A 19,098-nucleotide genomic window follows, 5' to 3' on the forward strand; every position below is an offset into this window, starting at 1 on the left:
GGTTTGGCTACTCAGACGTCTTGCATAGTTATTATAGCCTCGGGGTGAATAGAGGGGGGCAAGGGGGGAGTTACACGAATACTGATGAGAGCCGGTGATCCGCCGCGCATGCGCATTAGCCCACTGCGACTCAAGGTCAGGACAATTTGGCTGGCCAGACCATGGATGTCTGCATCTCTCTTTTAGTACTGTCGTTTATTTCTCTCCAACCATTAGATATTACAGCAAATTCTGGCTGTAGTGATTCCGGAATGACAAATAACATTTCATTTTTAATTTGCGCACTACTGCATATTACGTAGAAATCCAAAGGAAAGAGATTTTTAATGTTTTGAAAGCTCATACCATACTTTAAAAGTAGTAAAGTTTCAAAACATGAATTCTTGTAGCGAAAAGTCCATCTTTCCTACCATGAGACTCAATTTATATAGGATATTTTTCATTATTCTTAGAGTGGCCGTATTAAAACAAATCAACCTTCTTATATAACAACGCTCAATGTTAATTTTTAAAAAATTTCAAAACATGACTGAATATTTTGATAACTTTATTATCATATTACATTATGGGTATATTTCAATACTTTTTCCTTCCACAAAGAAAGAGATTCAGACATTTAAAAATCATGTAAATAAAAATACAAGTTATATTTGAGTAAGGTTAGACCGATTTGACAATTTTTTTTAAAGGACTAACATTTTAAAATTGGAGGATATGGAATACTAAATGACCAAGTTTAGCAACAATGCAAACTTATTTTGGGTGAAATTTACAGTGGCTCATCAAAACACATTAGGGCCATTAGAGAATGATGACGATCTAAACCGGCTTTCTGGTAAGATTATTCTGTTCCCAGATGATTTTCGCCAAACACTACAAATGATTTGATGGTTAATGCCATGTTCAAAGTCAATGGTTTTGTGGAAAAGCCTCAAAACTTAAATCAATCTGAATATGCTTTTTAAATTTCAGAACGATCAAGTCTGGAGAAGTTTTTCAAGACATTTGTTGAACACTGGGGATGGCAAAAGTCACTGACTTTTTGGCGTCAGATTTTAAGCCGATTTATCAGCTCAAAGATCGAACTCGTCCTAAAGGCATTATCAAACATTGCTCCGAAAATACAATCATTGTTAGTCTGGTGGATGACATGGATTGTGTTTTGAGGCTAGAAAAACCACAGATCTCAATTAAATAAATGTCAAGATTTAAAATGAGATTTATGAAGAATCGGTTACTTACCGTCACTCAAATTTTAAGTCGCTCGAATTAGCCAAATTGTCGCCACACAGTCTTCAATTAAATGTCGGATCGGTAATAATAATATTTTTAAATGTATCAACCAACCACCTGTTCCACCACCACCCTCCTGCACCTGGCTTGTGGTAAAGACCCTCGTGAACAATGTCGAAGCAGCAATTCTTAGAGCAAGTATAAAGGAAAAACACTTTATACCACAAATGCCAATGGTTATGATAGAATTCCCATTTAATTTGACGCTTGCAGTTTCCCGTGCGGCTTGCATTTTCAATGCCTATAAACAAATCAAAATGGCAGTCACTGGATGTTTCTGCAATTATTTTTGAAAATTCATGCTTCTCGCGCGTACTTAAACTGTTTCTGTGTCGCTTTGTTAGTTTACGCGCAAATGTACATAGCAAAAGTGAATAAAAATTGAGGAAATAGTAATGTCACAGTATATCATTCGAATTAAAGCGTCTATAGTTTTTTCCTGTTTAATTTAAAATCTGACCTATGACAAATGTACGAATATAAATCGTGGGTACCAATTCATTCCAGGCACTTCAAGCATTTTGAGCATTTCATTGGGGTATTGCCGATAAAATGTAAATCAAATGGAAAATTTTCCATTTGCGTTTTTATGCAACTTGTAGGAAATCTATTGCCAAATCCTTCATACAAATAATGTTCATTCAAAAATACTCCTTTTTAATGTTTATCCAACACATTCAGTGAAATTCAGAAATTCACAAAAAGATCATATTTTATTTAAGTTTGGAAATAACAACGTCTTTCGGGTCCTTTGTTTGAAGGTTATTTTTGACGATGGAAGGATTGTGAAGGAAACAGGATTTTTTCAGACATTTGCCATCGTTCAGTGAAACAAGAAATCAGTATCGGACGTTTCCCATTGAACGATGGCAAATGTCCGAATAAATCCTGTTTCCGTCTTTCGGGTCATCTTAATTAAAATGAGAACTTTACATAGGACGGTAGGCCTGAAATTTAACTAAAACATACAGTTTGCACACAGTTAAGTGTAAGGTTTGGTGTCCATGTCAGAATTACTTAATTCGAGTAATGCAAAAAATACAATTGAGTATTTAACCATTATCAGTTCAGTTGTATTCGAGTACGTGTAAAATATTGTTACGTATAACAAGTTGAGAGACCAGACGCTACAATAATGGAAGGTGAACTCGAGCTAAACTCAAAATTTAATTGAATCAACCCTTCCTACCATAGCTACGTTATGTGTAGAAAACTCGGTTGCGGTTGTGATCGTGTCTATCACATCGTAGTGCACGCAATTGTGTACCTGATCAGAGAATAAGACAACCACTTCATCCATTTATATATGTCTCTAATGTCGAAACGATGTAAATGTTTCGATTTGAGCTTCTTCTTCGTCGACTTTATTTGGATCTCTTTAGACGAACATGACTCCAGATTCCAGGAGTCAAGTCTGAGACAGTGTCAGATACCAGACGCTGTAATAAAAGGAAAGTGAACTGGAGCTAAACTAAGCTAAACTAAAGTTCAATTTATTGCAGAAATCGTTGAAGGTTTTCCATCAAATATCATAAAATATTGGAGAAAATTTCAAGAAACAAAAAGGAACATCCCACCAACCTATCCAACAAAGCAACTTTTATCACATCTGTCACTATGTTACATGATAAAATTTCATATCGTACTTACTTGGTTTACAAATTAGTTTATTCTGCGATTTTCTCATTGATATCATGGTTACCTCTAAGGCTAAGGGAAACCGTTTTGGGTTTTATTTAAATATTTAATTTTGATCATTAAACTCCTAAAACTAATAGAGTTTTTCCTTGTAGGAAAAGGAATATGTGTACCAAGGTTCAAGTCTATAAGGCCTTTGTATCAAGACTTTTCGCACCTACGGACATACAGACGAACAAGCAATCGCTCGATTTAAAAAACGATCCCTAATAATCGTTAAATCAACTAATTATTCTTAATGTAATATGACGTTTTACCTTTTGAAGAGTGTGAGTGGATGAATTGTTTTGTTATTTCAACCATCACTCATGGATAGCATAAATTAAATATAAAAGTTATGTGGAGGGAAGCAGCGAAGGGGTTGTCGGCAGAAAGCAGGAAGTGAGAGAGAGATCGGTGCAGGTGGGAGAGGGCGGAGGCGGCTTGCAGCCCTTCACGACGCGGAAGGCAAGGGTTGGGGTTGTTCCCACCCTACAGTACCTGCTACCCCAGATACCGTCTGCTGGGTCTCTTGTACCCCCGGTTCCTTCCGCAAACCCACGTCAGGTGAACCGGAACCTTCGTGGGATATGGTAATATTTGTTGTAGATTGGCCAGCATTATAAACATCTGGTTGAGACAGGACTTGAGTTAGATGGCGGTTCAGGACAATACTTAGGAACAAGTTTCTTATGCCAAAATTTTATGCCAATTCAAGAATTATTTAAAATCCCAATAATACTAGATTGGACCATTCATTTTTGGCATAAATTCGTAAAGACTGTGAGGATTGTACCTCGGAATTACTTAATCATAAAAATCTTAGAAACGCGGGAGAAATTACTTTTGACAACTGTTAAAATTGTGAGTGATTGATTATATATGAATATTGAATATTCATACTACGCGGATTTACACAGATCACACGGCTAGGTATTTAACATGATAGCTTTCAACTAAACTGGAGAAATCAACATAACCAACTCGTAGAAAACTACTAAACTATTAAAAATTCTATGATTGCAACAAATGAAATAGATTGCCGTAGAGCCACTACGTGTATATATGAAGTACAAACAAAGGAATCAAAATTCAGTGAATATTTCCTTTTTTGGCTTAGCCTTTTTTTTAAACAGAACCGTCATGTTCGCATTCGCAGATGGTGTGTAGACGGGTTTCATCCAACGTTCTTGATTTTAGAAACAATGGACAACACCCTTTGATCCGGTGTAAATGTTTCGAACTAGCCATCTTGACTGCTTAGCGTATGAAACTGACCCAACAGATTTGCAGATGCCAGAATTGGATTTATATTTGGTCGATACCATGATATAATTAGGGGCCGAAGTGCCAGTCCTGTCCTGGAAGGTGGTGGTGGGCGACCACACAAAGCCCGCCCTTGAACCCACCGTCCAGCCTAGGGTGAGGCCGAGATCTCGCCTCCACCGCGAGGGAGATTCTGATTTGCATCTGCATCCTGTCTCTGTCTGCATCCGAACCCTCGGCCCACTCGGGTCTCCGCCTCACCTCTTCATTACTAGGAGTGTTGAGTGTAGTCTTCTCCAAACCGTCTTCTGTGGTCATCAAGCTTACTTAGTCACCACTGGCGGTGACAAGTAATCCCAACTGTAATTGGCTGTGACTGGTTACTTAAATCAAGCAAGCGAAATTACAAATATAACAGTATGTATGTGATGGCGATTCGAACAGCACGGACATTACAATTCATTCTTCGGTCGTAAAATAAATCATTGTGTTTTGAAAAGGAATTCATATTTAATTTTGATCTTCACTGAAAACTTAATTATTAAGCACATAACACTATAAAATGTCGTAGTAGAGGAGGATTACGTTCAGCCACTAGACAAACCATAGAAAAACTCACTGACGAGAAAAATCCAATTTTTATTTAATGGCCTTTTGTAAACATACTAGTACGTTTTATACTTCAGAATCTAGATAAGTTGAGAATTTAATATATACAGACATACGAAAATATGCGGCGAGTAATTAATTATTGTTCATGTTTAATAAATAGCAGCTTGTTTGGCTGTATTTGCTGTAAATCTTTCAAGCCTATAGGTCGATAGATATAAACATAATCACGACTTCCCCGTTTCGTTGGCTACGGGTTAGAGAAACACAGTTGATTACTTACATTTCCTCCCAGATTGGAACCTCCGTGACGAAAGTCTCTCTGGACTGCCAATTAGTCAAGGGAGGAGGGTTACGGCAGGTTGCAGGTAGACGGAGTGAGTGACAAGGAAGACGTCAGGTCAGCTCGGATAACGGCGATGATGATGATGACGGAGGGTGGGGCGGACACAGGTGCTCCCCGGGATTCTGTGGACCCACTAACGGGACCTAAGGCTAAACAGCGGTTTTTTACACCGGAGAAATATTACATTTCTGCACCCCTAGACAATGGGAAGGGTGAGAGAGGCAAGGGTTGCTCGGAGAGACGCTCAGCTGCCACACTGTATCTGGGTCATCAAGAGCAGGAAATGTCTCTGCGGCACAGGTGGAAGTCGAGGAGCTCATTTCCTGCACCCTTTCATCCCCGTGAAATTTTAGGTCAATTCGTCTCGTCAAACCCCCCCCCCCCCAACATCGCGTGAGAGACAAGTCGGCTATAACTCGATCTGACATCCGGGTTGAAGAAACGAACAAAATATTACAGGGCAATATGAACTATGTATTTATTGTTGTATGAAGTTTATGCATTCTTTACACGGTGTCGTACACGATAGAAACGTGTTCAAGGTGAATGAGAATTTGTAAATGTTTGAAATCAGCAATGTAAAACTCTGCACAACGACAAGATAATCAAGGACTACTAGATAAAGCAGATTTTCATCCCTCGAAGGTGATATCGTAATAAAAGATTTAATACATCCTAAAATATACTTTCCTGGAAGTGTTTTGTCCTTGCACTTTATTTCTTTTCTCCTAGACTCACCTTTCGCTTCAAATAAACTTGTAAAAGTAATAGTTATCAAGAACTTCACTTATGCCACTATTATTTTGACTATCAATATTCAAAATGTCATGCGTTGTTTAATAAAACTATGTTCAAAATCATACGCCATTAATTCTCCATTTTAATTTTCTTCACTTCTGCATCTACGTTCTCTCGAGGCCTTTGTGGTGACACGGCACTCCATCATCAGTTATAGTAATAATATTTTACCGGCTTCTCATTAAAATTCCTTATGAATTATTCTATCCAAAACCTAGATGTGGACGCAGAGAAATGTGTCCTGATACTCCAGATCCTTGCTCTAATTCTGTCTGATTAGAGCAAGTAAGAGATTGGAGTGAGGTCGGACTATGCTTATCTGTACAGCCCTTAGTTTTTCTTTGCACTGGCTTTTGATGATCCATTCTAAAGGTTAGTTAATGTTGTGTTAATAAGGCTTCATAGGACACTATTTTCAAAAAGCATCTAATGCAACAGTTTTAAACCAATGAACAGTTTCTTTTTAATTCCATAAAATAACGTAAAATTAATAAAATATACAAAAAGTAAATTGTGGAAGCGTCTTTCCCTAATCAAGTTTAATACGAAATAAAAAAGTTATATTTAATTGTTTGCTCTTATTATACAGGGACATTTGGTTTCCTTAGATTTCTGTTTATAAAACAAACATTTTCTTGTTATGCTAGTCAGAACCTTGCTTAAAGGGTTAATTAAGAAACATAGTACAATCTTTTAATCTAAATGTGCCAGCTTTCTTTTATCGGTCACGAAAACCCCTTCGCAGATCCTCAAACTTAGCATCGAAATGGCATTTTTGTTGGTCTACCCCCTCTGCCACCCTAGCTCTATCTTCTTCCCCTTCACCTCATCTACCTACAGCCATAGTGCAGGTGAATGTTATTTTATGCATGATGAATAGTTCACTATATTCATCAATAGAATATGAAATCTATATTCGGACATAGACTACCGGCGGAATAATTTTATATGTTTTTATCATATAGTGATGACTTTGTTTCGTTATTATTCATCAATCTGCAACAATTAATACGCGTTTACCTTGCTATATACACACATTACAAATTATAACAAAGCTAACTTTCAAAATACAGTCTCCTGTTCTTTTTAAATAAAATTTTATGTTTATATGTCAACACTACAGCATACATGCTATCTTTATTGATAATATTCCTGGTCAGGAGTGGTCTGTATTCTTTAGAACGTTGGAAGGATCGGTCTAAACATATTATTCATGTATATAGAAGGTGTAAGATATTCATTATTCATGTATAAGATATTTGTCCACAATTTTATGTGGAATAACTTCAAGGCTAGTTTATTTTTGTATGTTTTATTCTTAATTTGGCATATGGGCCACCCTTTTAATTCAGTTGAGAAATTTTTTAAACTACAACAAAAGCTGTTAGAATGGTGTATGGCCTGGGTGGACAAGACAGTTATTGGGAAGTATTCATTAACGAAAACCTCTTAACCTTAGTATCTGTCACTATATTTACCTTCAAAAAATAAATAATTTCCATAGAATATAAACAGGGATACACTCATAATTCCGCATCACTATACCAAAACCTTCAAAATGTATATCTTTCATTATGTTGATCCAAAAATATTCAATGGCCTGCCGCAAAATTTGAAGATTTCTTCAACTGAGGCAACTTTTAATTTGAAAGTAATTTAAAGCAGTACTTGGTATAGCATGAATTTTATTCCATGGACAAGTAATGTGTAACTTACGGTTCATTTTTTAGTTTATTGACATTATTTTAACGATTCATGTTTATTAGACAGTGGTATTTGAACACATACAGTATAATATATTCATAGTTCGATATTATATAGTAACAATTATTTAATGACTATTCTTTGTGTGTACATATACGATATGTACATGAACATTATACACTTTAATTTGATTTATTTTCTTTAATTTGGCTTTTGTTTGATTACTTATACAGTCTAGGAACCGAAAGTCAATTTCTATCGTATAAACACACAACCTAGTTTTGATGTGAAACCGGTAGAGAAATTTCCCCTAAGGAAGAAATCGATCGCCAGCCACGTCTGGTAAGGCTTGAAAAGTGAGAGTATCAAAAGGGTTAAATACATCAAACAATAGCTTTTGCACAGATAATACTGTTTTAGCTTTCCACAATTGAAAATAACCTAGGTAAATTCTGACGATAAGCTAGGCGAATTCTGACGATAACATAGGTGAATGAAAACTAAACCAGCGTTAGGCAACCATATGAAAACCAATTATTTGGTTAACAATTGCGACTTTCATCAGTTTCTTAGACATATTGGCTGATGGTGATATCTATGCATAATTTTGTTATCAATCATAAAACCTTTTTAGAAAATTTCAACGTCAGTAGATAAATAGTGTTACTAAAGTCGGTTAATACGTTTGTCATCCCGAACGAACTAAAGGAAGTAAATTTAAAAAAAAACCATACTTTCCGATAGAAGATACATTCAAAATACTTTATGTGACTCGTCTGATATGGTTCACCTATAACTGCCTTGTCAAAATTGTTCAACTTATTAACCTGTAGACTGAATTATGTTGATCCATTTGCATAACGATCTATAATGGTGGTTTTAAAGTGAGTGACAATACAAATTTTTGTCCTTGACGGGAGATGTAAAATTAGGCATATAGAAAGCTTAGCACGTAGTAATTAATAATACAAAAGGTTATTTAAAACATTGTAAATTATTTAAAAAAAAAACACTCTGAGGATTTAAAGACGGTCAGTTTGTACACCACATGAGATATATAGAGAAGTGCCATATTGTATGACACTAGAATAGAATACCTAGAATGAAGCCTTGTGCCAAATCTTCTGCGTTTAAATAGTTCCAGGCCGCAAAAACAGCCACAGGTGGGATCAGGTCGCGAACGGTTAGGCAAGAGTTGACTACGTGCTTACACACACTAGGTTAGACAACCGGGCTAAGGTCGTGTTGTGTTGCGACATGGACTCGTTTCGCCTAGCAAAAATACCGCGACGTCATCGGTCCCACGTGCCGCATCCCCACCCGTGCAGCGTCTGTCCCTACTGGGGTCTAATGTCACTATACTTTACAGGTTTCAAGTTACTTCTGCACTGAAGCTGCAAAACGTCACCTGTGATACGTTGTAGTCCCACAACTAGGGTGTACCAATGAAGCAATGTGCAAAATTAAAAAATACTGATCCTACAACTTTAGCTTTTTATGGAAATGTTCTCCAGAGCTATATCAAATTTAGGCCTACGATGTTAATCTTTCTTCTGTAAATTATTTCAAAATATTCATTTGGTGTGACACCAACAGTTATTACGATTAATTCGTATTACAACAAACCTACTTAAAAATAAAAATTATACATATAAAAATCTATTCTTTGTTATGTTAGTTGTTTATAAATATTTATAAATAAAATCATTAATTTTGAAGTCAGTATCGTTAGTAACTAAGATTCGTTACTCTTCGTGACACAGAAAAAAACACTGAAGGCGGTAGAAAATATGTGCAAATTAGATATTTTAATTTGGACATTCAGTTTGGTGGTGAAAACAGTTTTCCATAGAATTCGCTTCTTCTTTAAACATGTTTGAACATCTCCAGGACCCGACAGACCCTTCTGCAAATCGTGTCGTCTTTCTGTCCTACAATAAATACCTCGTGTTAGAACGGGTTTTAGAGACATAAACTTGGTACATAGGTTCATTTTGGTCCATGGAAGACTTACTTTTGGGTTATAAAGTCAAAGAGCGACAAAGATACAGTCCGGGGAAGTCCCTAATCTGGAAAAAAGTCAGTTAGGTTGTGTCCTTCAATACTCCGTTGTATTGGTATTTTTAGTGGAAAGTGTAACATTCAGAGTTAGATTGCTGCAAGAAGAGTACACTACAAGAAGTGGTTTACTCCTAATTTCTACTGAAACCGCATCAATGTAACAACAACGTCATAATGATCGTAATCTAAGTTTCACGCTGCTTCAAAACACTGTTAAATAGTAATGACAACAACCACTTAGCCTTAAAAACTGAGAACAATATAATTGTCCAATCATCCAACCATCTCTTGCCTCAAAGCAGAAACAGTTAACCTGATTATACGAGGTGTGAATTCAGTACTTCAGTAGAAATTCTAAAGCCTATCTTGTTTATAGCAAAATAGAATGTTATATAATTAATGATTTTTATTTCTGAACCGTTATTTTGCATTGATACGATGAGAACCTGTTCTTTTCTGAAGGATAAACAATGAGTTCATGTTTGCATACTATTTTGTTTTCAGCGTTTACAAAATAAAAATTTAATTGTAATGCTTCGTAGTTGATCAGGTACTAGCTGAAATATATTGAAAATTAAGTATGCTATGTAATATAGAACATATGATAAGATTGATATATTCTTCTTTTTCGTAATTAAAATGTGGGTTGTCGCACGATACTAAGCTTTTTACCAGTTATAGGAGTGTTCCAACTCAAATGATTTAGAATTGTTCGAATTTGCAGGGGTTTTTCAATTACTCCTTCCGTTTTACTACTGTCACAAGAAAAGTCTGATAAATTTGTAAAGTTCGTGATTAAACGCAACAAAACATGTCACTATTTAGAATCCTCAAGAGTTTTCAATGGTAGAATAAAAATGTTGTATACTGTAGATAAAAATTATTTTACAAAATCTTTTAATTTCCCTGTATGATCGAAATCTATGTACATAAAAGTAACAAATTTCGTTTCACGCACATCTAAATGACTTGCCTAAAATATACCATGAAACACGGAAATATTAGTCTTTAAAGCAAAGATTTATATCTTCCTAATCGTGTTTGTCTGTCTTAATGTGAAACAGATAGTGTTTTATCCTAAACATACATGTGCCTCGTAAGCTGTCCACTTATTAGCTGAGCGTCAGTGAAGCTATATTACTCGAGGTGGCGGACAGATGTAATATTTGTCTGTTTGTCCCCAAGATATCTCAATGCGGTGCATGGCCAACCATGGAATTTGGCTGATCGTTATTGGAGCTTATCATTCAGTAGGTTGCCACAATCTCTCTTTCATCAGCCGGGGAATGTAAAGCCTGGTGTATATTGTCTGATTTATCTATCTGTTCAGGAACCTCGGTAATGAAATGAGCTATATACTTAAGGGTTATAGTATATAGCACTTGCGTGTAGCTTCAGCCAAGGTTCTTACACTAAATTACGCTTAACGTGGTGTGGTGTATCCCTACCTTGTATATTCAGTTAATATATAAGAAACATAATTATTTTGATTAAATTCCTTAGAGTAAAATTGCCTTCAACATTGTTTTGTTTAGAGATCCACACAGGCTACAATTGTTTACATGTCATTCAAAGGCATCATGCAAATCATATTATGAACACATTCTTGTACCATATAACATAAACGAATAACATTAATTTTAATGTATAACGAAAAATAGTAAAAAAAAAAAAAAAAAAAATAGAAAAATAGTAGTAATAGAAGTTTAAATACTGGAATTATCCAATTGAAAGCTGTCCGTTTACACTGTAGAGTTAATATGGCTTGGGCCACTTAAGGTTTGAGATAAATAATCGATTTTCTGGTTTATCTAGTTTAATAAGTTGTACTTTTAACTGAGAACCGTAAAAGATATTGGTGTTTGTTCATTCTTTCGTAAGAGACTATAACAACCAATTCGTATGAAAACCCTTTTTTGTATCTCTAAGCTAGCACGAGTGTAATTGTCACGCAATTTATCCTTAAAAGCCGACTTTAGTAAATTGGCCTTGAATTTTCCCCTACACAACATTGCTAAACCTCATGTAGTTATAACCTTGTATAATTACGGTAGGCGTATCATTTTAAAAATATGATTAATAGGTAATCAAACGTGTTTCAGTTTTTTTCTCGATATTTGTTTGGGTTATTATGGGTTATATCTAAAACTTTGTTGTACTTCATCCTTTAAATTTTCAAAAAGTGTACTGTTTATAAAAAAAATTAAAAAGAGTTTGTATGCATATTAATTATATCTTTAAAATTACACGTCTGTTACAACGCTACGATCAAAAATGAAGACGTAAAACTGCATGAGGTTTAACATTGTTATAGAGAAAACCTCAAGGTCGTTTTACTGCAGCCTCATGAGTATATTCTATCTAATTCAATTTTTATGTTACGGCTGTTTGAATTGTTTTAAGACTGTATGCGTTTGAAGCTGTCTCTAAACCGTGCATTACGGTAAATAAATCAATACCTTCTTGGCAATGACTAGGACTGCTGTACAGTTGTTAAATGACCGAGCAACGGTGGGTTTCAATAGAAGATGCCTGGAAGCATCTGGAAATAAATCGTGCGTGAGGCCTTATCTGCCCAGTCCAGTCCTGGAGAAGAAGAGAGAGATAGAAGAGGACTAGGAGTGCACAATCCAAGATGGCGGCCCTGCGTGCTAGGTGTGTTATCAGTGGGGAGGGTCGAGGTCATTGACCTGCACAATGTCTGCTCAGTTGCCAGCTCGTCGTTCCGCTCCAGCAGACACCAAGATGGGACGGAATCAATCTCTGACCGTCCACTAAACAATCTACACTACTCCACTCCAACCTAAACTGTATCATAGTGGACTCTAAACTATACTATACTCTAAATCCACTTTCAAATGTAGTGGACACATAAGGCTTCAATTTTATTTTTATGTTGAGTTTTTATAACCTTAAAGATTTCCAAAAGTCACTTAATGATTCATTTTTGTTTGTTTAAACGAATTAAAAAGGAATGTTACAATTTTATTAACTGTTAACCTGAATGTATATGAAATAAAAAAAAACTCCCCCTACAGTCTGGTTTTGCCTCTATGGACTAGAATAATTTAAAATTATATTTGATATGCGCTTGAGAATTTTAAGTGTTTCTCATCAGTGATCAGTAACATCGTTATGTACACTTGCAATTTTACATCGTATTTCTTGAAACCAATTAATAAAAAATGACAATAACAATTTTAATAGCTTTTTACTATGAAAATTACAAAAACTATTTGGTAACATAAAAATAATAACAATAACAGATTTATTTCAAAATGTTTATAACGTGCAATAAAAAACAGCTTTTCCCAGTGTTTAACCTTTTTAAGACAGAGATGCTACAGAGCGTCGTAAGTAAGATACCGGTTATAGACTTTTACTGTCCTAAAACAGGTTTCTCATTATCAACTGTGACAGTGAAGTGTTCTCGTTTATCATGGTAGTGGTGAGCACTCACTGCCCATGCCTGCATATAACATCGCTTTTCTCTGACAATTGTGACAGCGAAATGTTCACGTTTATAGTAAAAGTGGCGAGAACTGCCTCTGCCACAAAACAGCGAATTTGTCTAAAACAACAGTAACAGCGAAATGTTCCCGTTTATAGCGACAGTGGCGAGAATTGCCTCTGCCACAGAACAGAGAATTTGTCTAACAACAGTGACAGCGGAATGTTCAGGTTTATAGTGACAGTGACGAGAACTGCCTCTGCCACATAACAGAGAATTTGTCTAACAACAGTGACAGCGGAATGTTCAGGTTTATAGTGACAGTGAAGAGAACTGCCTCTGCCAAATAATAGAGAATTTGTCTAACAACAGTGGCAGCGGAATGTTCACGTTTATAGTGACAGTGGCGAGAACTGCCTTTGCCTCAAAACGGCTCTTTTCTCTGACAACTGTAACAGAGACATGGTCATATTAATCGTGACAGTAGATAGAACTGCCACTGAAAAAACAGCGCTTTCGTCTGATAACTGTAACAGAGAAATATTCATATTTAAGCGTTCTCGTTCATCATGACAGTGGCAAACATTGCCTCTGTCTGCACATAAAAGCGTTACTCTCTGACGATTGAGACAGCGGTGTTCTCGTTCATCATGACAGTGGCAAACATTGCCTCTGTCTGCACATAAAAGCGTTACTCTCTGACGGTTGAGACAGCGGTGTTCTCGTTCATCATGACAGTGGCAAACATTGCCTCTGTCTGCACATAAAAGCGTTACTCTCTGACGATTGAGACAGCGGTGTTCTCGTTCATCATGACAGTGGCAAACATTGCCTCTGTCTGCACATAAAAGCGTTACTCTCTGACGGTTGAGACAGCGACGTGTTCTCGTACATCATGACAGCGGCTGGAACTCCTTTACGTAACTGCGCTGTTCTTTCACAAGCTGTGACCAAGGGATCAACAAGAGAAGGGTGCGACTTATAAGAACAACATCGGTCAACCTTCTAATGATTAGCTACAATAATCCGTTAATGGTGAGTACGTGATAATCTTGACATAATTAGGAAGACAAGTTCAACTCAAGATTATCGACATGTTCTGACATGATTACGAGTACAAGACTCGGAAAGTGTAACAATTATCGAAACTGTTATTTTGTTTCTGATCATTGAGATAGTGTACACGATTCCCGTTTTTGCTCAAATGACAGATGGAGGATAATGAAGTGAAATGGACTTATTTACAAAACAGCTAAGTTGTGTTCCATGTTTAATTTTTTTCTCAAGGGCTTTCAGGCGGATAAATGTGGTAACAGATTATTCGTAGGTCTCCTTCTCCAAAGGTGGCATTCAGGAGAGGGAAAGGATTAAGCGAGTGTGTGATTGTGGTGATTAAAACAAGTTTGTAACCAAAGAAAATCTGATATTTGATTGAATAAAAACACAGACATTTCTAGAGTGCCATTCCTGTTAAACTTCACAATTGTAAAATTAACAAATCTAAAATTTCTACCAGTCCTTTCCCCAGTAGCATCTCATTTTCACCCTTTCTAAAAAAGGGAAATAAATTTATATCGTCATTTACGAGACAAATCGAATTAAAATCGATTTCACGCGGTTATCGAAATGTTCCACTGTTTTATGTTGCTTAGTAGGTGGGTTTTACTGTTCTTCTTCCGCATATTAACATCTTCTTCTTCTTAGCTAACGCCCACCACTGGCAAGTTAGCCATTTGGTGGCTCGTTGGCCTCTACAGCCCGGACACTGAAGCAGAGGTGGGCTGCGCCCATCCTGGGGTGTTGGCACAACGTACAGGCCGCATCTGCGTTTACCCCGATACAGTGCAGAATTTAACTCTCAGGTAATCGTGGCCGGTGATGGTTCTGGAAGCAGCCACTACTACACTTCTAGTTAGTTTCGGGGTATGGGGGAATCTATCAACTTTGTCCAGTTCTTTCCTGTGCTGGCTTGCCTGTTACGTGTCTTTGTACAGATGTTTACCGCTTGCCTGATCGAGGTCTTGGCAGAAGAGTAGGGCTGTGCGCAGGGTAGTTTATGGAGAGTAGTACCATTTTTCGCGACAACATCCCCCTTTTCGTTCCTCTCCACGCCACCAACATGGCTTGGAATCCACTGAAGGTATAAGGTCCAGCCACTTTCTATTAATTTGGAGAGTCTCAATCGGCATGCGTTTGAAAGCACATATTGACAGCTCTGCCGAGACAGCCACTAAGCGATGCCGCCCGCTTAAACATCTGACAGCTACCACCTGGGGAGCTACGCAGGATATCCTAACAACCACAGATATACATAAGACCTATTCTCGAGTACGGTGGTGAAGCCATCATAATAGCGAGCGCTTGTACCTCCGCTAAGCTTGACATCGCCCAAAACATTGCGCTAAGGGTAATCACAGGAGCCCCAAAATCGTCACCAATCGTTCTAGCGAATGTGGAACCAATACAATGCCTTAGAGAAATTGACCTTAAATTTCTGGGAAAGGCAAAATAGAATACAGCCCCGCAAATGGGAAAAACTATAGAAGATCAGCGTCCCCGCTAAAAAACAAACCACACTATTGACCGTGGCCCACTTGCAAAGGAGAAATATAACATTGTGCTTGGTGATGCCGAATAGTTTACCCCTCTAGTAGAAACAGCCTTACGCCTGGAAAACCACTCTAATCTAAATCTATGTCATCGGGCACAGAACTAAGGAAAGCTGCGATAGAGACGATCAACATCAAATATCCAGAACCGGAGTGGCTCCGCATATACAGTGACGGCTCATCGATGCCGGGAACGGGGGATACCGGGGCTGAGTATGTCTCCAAAGCCTTCCAAGGCTCCATAGCAGTTGGGGCGCCTCTCACAAATTATGACGGGGATATCGCTGCTATGCATGACGCAGCAAAAAGACTGGAAAACTTGGAACCAAACCGAAAAGCTGTGTTTCTTATAGACTGCCAGGCTGGTATAATTGCACATTAACATGCTGTTGTTACACGAGTACCATACATGAAGTTTTACGATATGTATTTAAATATTTCCCATAATTTTTATTTAAATGTCTATAAATCTCGTTTGAAAGATTGCAACATTTGAAGGTTTTCATTCATATCTATAGGCTTATGTTTCACATATAAGAACGTGTTTTAATGTCTACTAATGGCCATTCAGTTGACACAAACTGTTACAACAACTCGTATATATTGCAAAATAGTGAGCTACTTACAAATATAGACGCCAAACTCTGTGGATATTTTGCCATAGATCTTCATAATTTTAAATTTCAAGAGATCATTCCACTTTCAGTGTGTCCGATTCGATGTTTTACACAGTCTAATAATTAGTAATATGTCCAATACATTACAACCGTCAGCACCACCATACATGCGATAGTAATTTGTGGTATTCTTTTTCATCTGTGATTGAATTTTATTTTTTTACTATAAACAGATAATAACCACAGTAATGCTTTTAATTAATGATGGATACAGTAGCATCTGGATTTCAAAGATGCGTTAACCTGACACAATAAAAATGAGGGAATGACCCCAGTGAATGGCGAGGTAGACGTACAGGGACATAAGAAACCAAAGGAGAGGCAAGCAATTACATATAATTAGAATATTTATATTAACAAATACAACTTATGGGATTTTCCATAGTTCAAATAAGTATATCAGAAGATGTAGGCAAATTAAATCGATTTAGTGATTTGTTTACTTGAAGCCTTATAAACAAGTACCTAGATGATTATATAAATCCAAAAATTTACTAAACTTACTAGAACATACAAAAACTAAAGTCGCAACAGGTGACTATTCTTAAACAAACGTTTGATAACAAGTTTTTAAACAGGGAGAAAGCTCAAAATGCGAGTACATTTTACTGCTAAGTTAAAGCGAATAGCCGTCGGTGTAATCCCTATCAACACAATAACGTTGGTAAACCCAAGAGAAACATACTCATTACTAGCTGTTTTTATTAACAATTAACCCTCAAGTGTTTTAGGTATTAAATGCGCGGGTGGCCTTTGTTTTGCATTTAATAGGATTCCTTTAAGGTAGTGTATTTTAAGTTACAAAACTAAAAACCTTTTCTGTATTACGCTTTACAGCAAAATCTTGTAAACTAAACTGAAAACCTAAAGTATTCTGTATTATATGGCCATCAGAAAATATATTAACGTTAAACTTTTATATGCTGTGCCTTTTATATATTAAACCTCTTCAGGGATTATAATCGTTCCAGTATCCATATAAAATCGCTCCAAAATTTCCTTTAAAAGGCTATTAAAGTTACCTGATACCTTCAGAAGTTCATGTTGTACGTAACTAGTGGTAGTTTCCTGTTGTAGGAAACTAGTATTAAGTTCTAGTTGTAGATTACAAGCGGCGATATAATGTTTCAGGTCTGTAGCGGTAGGTTCATGTTGCGGTTTACTTGCTATAGATTTGTATTGCATATTACTAGTAGGATGTTCACTTAATACGTTACTTGCTATAGACTATTGTTGTACGTTATTAGTGGAAGGTTAATATTGTATGTTACTATCTGGAGGTTAACGTAGTCTGTTACTAGCGGTAGGTTCATGTTGTAGGATACTTGCTGTAGATTAGTGTTGCACGTTTCTAGCAGTAGGTTAACGTTGTCTGTTTCTAGCGGTAGGTTCATGTTGTAGGTTACTAGTGGTAGATTAGTGTTGCACGTTCCTAGCAGTAGGTTGACGTTGTCTGTTTCTAGCGGTAGGTTCATGTTGTAGGTTACTACTGGTAGATTAGTGTTGCACGTTCCTAGCAGTAGGTTAACGTTGTCTGTTTCTAGCGGTAGGTTTATGTTGTAGGTTACTAGTGGTAGATTAGTGTTGCACGTTCCTAGCAGTAAGTTAACGTTGTCTGTTTCTAGCGGTAGGTTCATGTTGTAGGTTACTAGTGGTAGATTAGTGTTGCACGTTCCTAGCAGTAGGTTAACGTTGTTTGTTTCTAGCGGTAGGTTTATGTTGTAGGTTACTAGTGGTAGATTAGTGTTGCACGTTCCTAGCAGTAAGTTAACGTTGTCTGTTTATAGCGTTAGGTTCATGTTGTAGGTTACTAGTGGTAGATTAGTGTTGCACGTTCCTAGCAGTAGGTTAACGTTGTCTGTTTCTAGCGGTAGGTTCATGTTGTAGGTTACTAGTGGTAGATTAGTGTTGCACGTTCCTAGCAGTAGGTTAACGTTGTCTGTTTCTAGCGGTAGGTTCATGTTGTAGGTTACTAGTGGTAGATTAGTGTTGCACGTTCCTAGCAGTAGGTTAACGTTGTCTGTTTCTAGCGGTAGGTTCATGTTGTAGGTTACTAGTGGTACATTAGTGTTGCACGTTCCTAGCAGTAGGTTAACGTTGTCTGTTTCTAGCGGTAGGTTCATGTTGTAGGTTACTAGTGGTAGATTAGTGTTGCACGTTCCTAGCAGTAGGTTAACGTTGTCTGTTTCTAGCGGTAGGTTCATGTTGTAGGTTACTAGTGGTAGATTAGTGTTGCACGTTCCTAGCAGTAGATTAACGTTGTCTGTTTATAGCGTTAGGTTCATGTTGTAGGTTACTAGTGGTAGATTAGTGATGCTCGTTCCTAGCAGTAGGTTAACGTTGTCTGTTTCTAGCAGTAGGTTCATGTTGTAGGTTACTAGTGGTAGATTAGTGTTGCACGTTCCTAGCAGTAGGTTAACGTTGTCTGTTTCTAGCGGTAGGTTCATGTTGTAGGTTACTAGTGGTAGAATAGTGTTGCACGTTCCTAGCAGTAGGTTAACGTTGTCTGTTTATAGCGTTAGGTTTATGTTGTAGGTTACTAGTGGTAGATTAGTGATGCACGTTCCTAGCAGTAGGTTAACGTTGTCTGTTTCTAGCGGTAGGTTC

This window comes from Homalodisca vitripennis, chromosome 3, assembly GCF_021130785.1.
Source record: "Homalodisca vitripennis isolate AUS2020 chromosome 3, UT_GWSS_2.1, whole genome shotgun sequence".
Lineage (NCBI taxonomy): Eukaryota > Metazoa > Arthropoda > Insecta > Hemiptera > Cicadellidae > Homalodisca > Homalodisca vitripennis.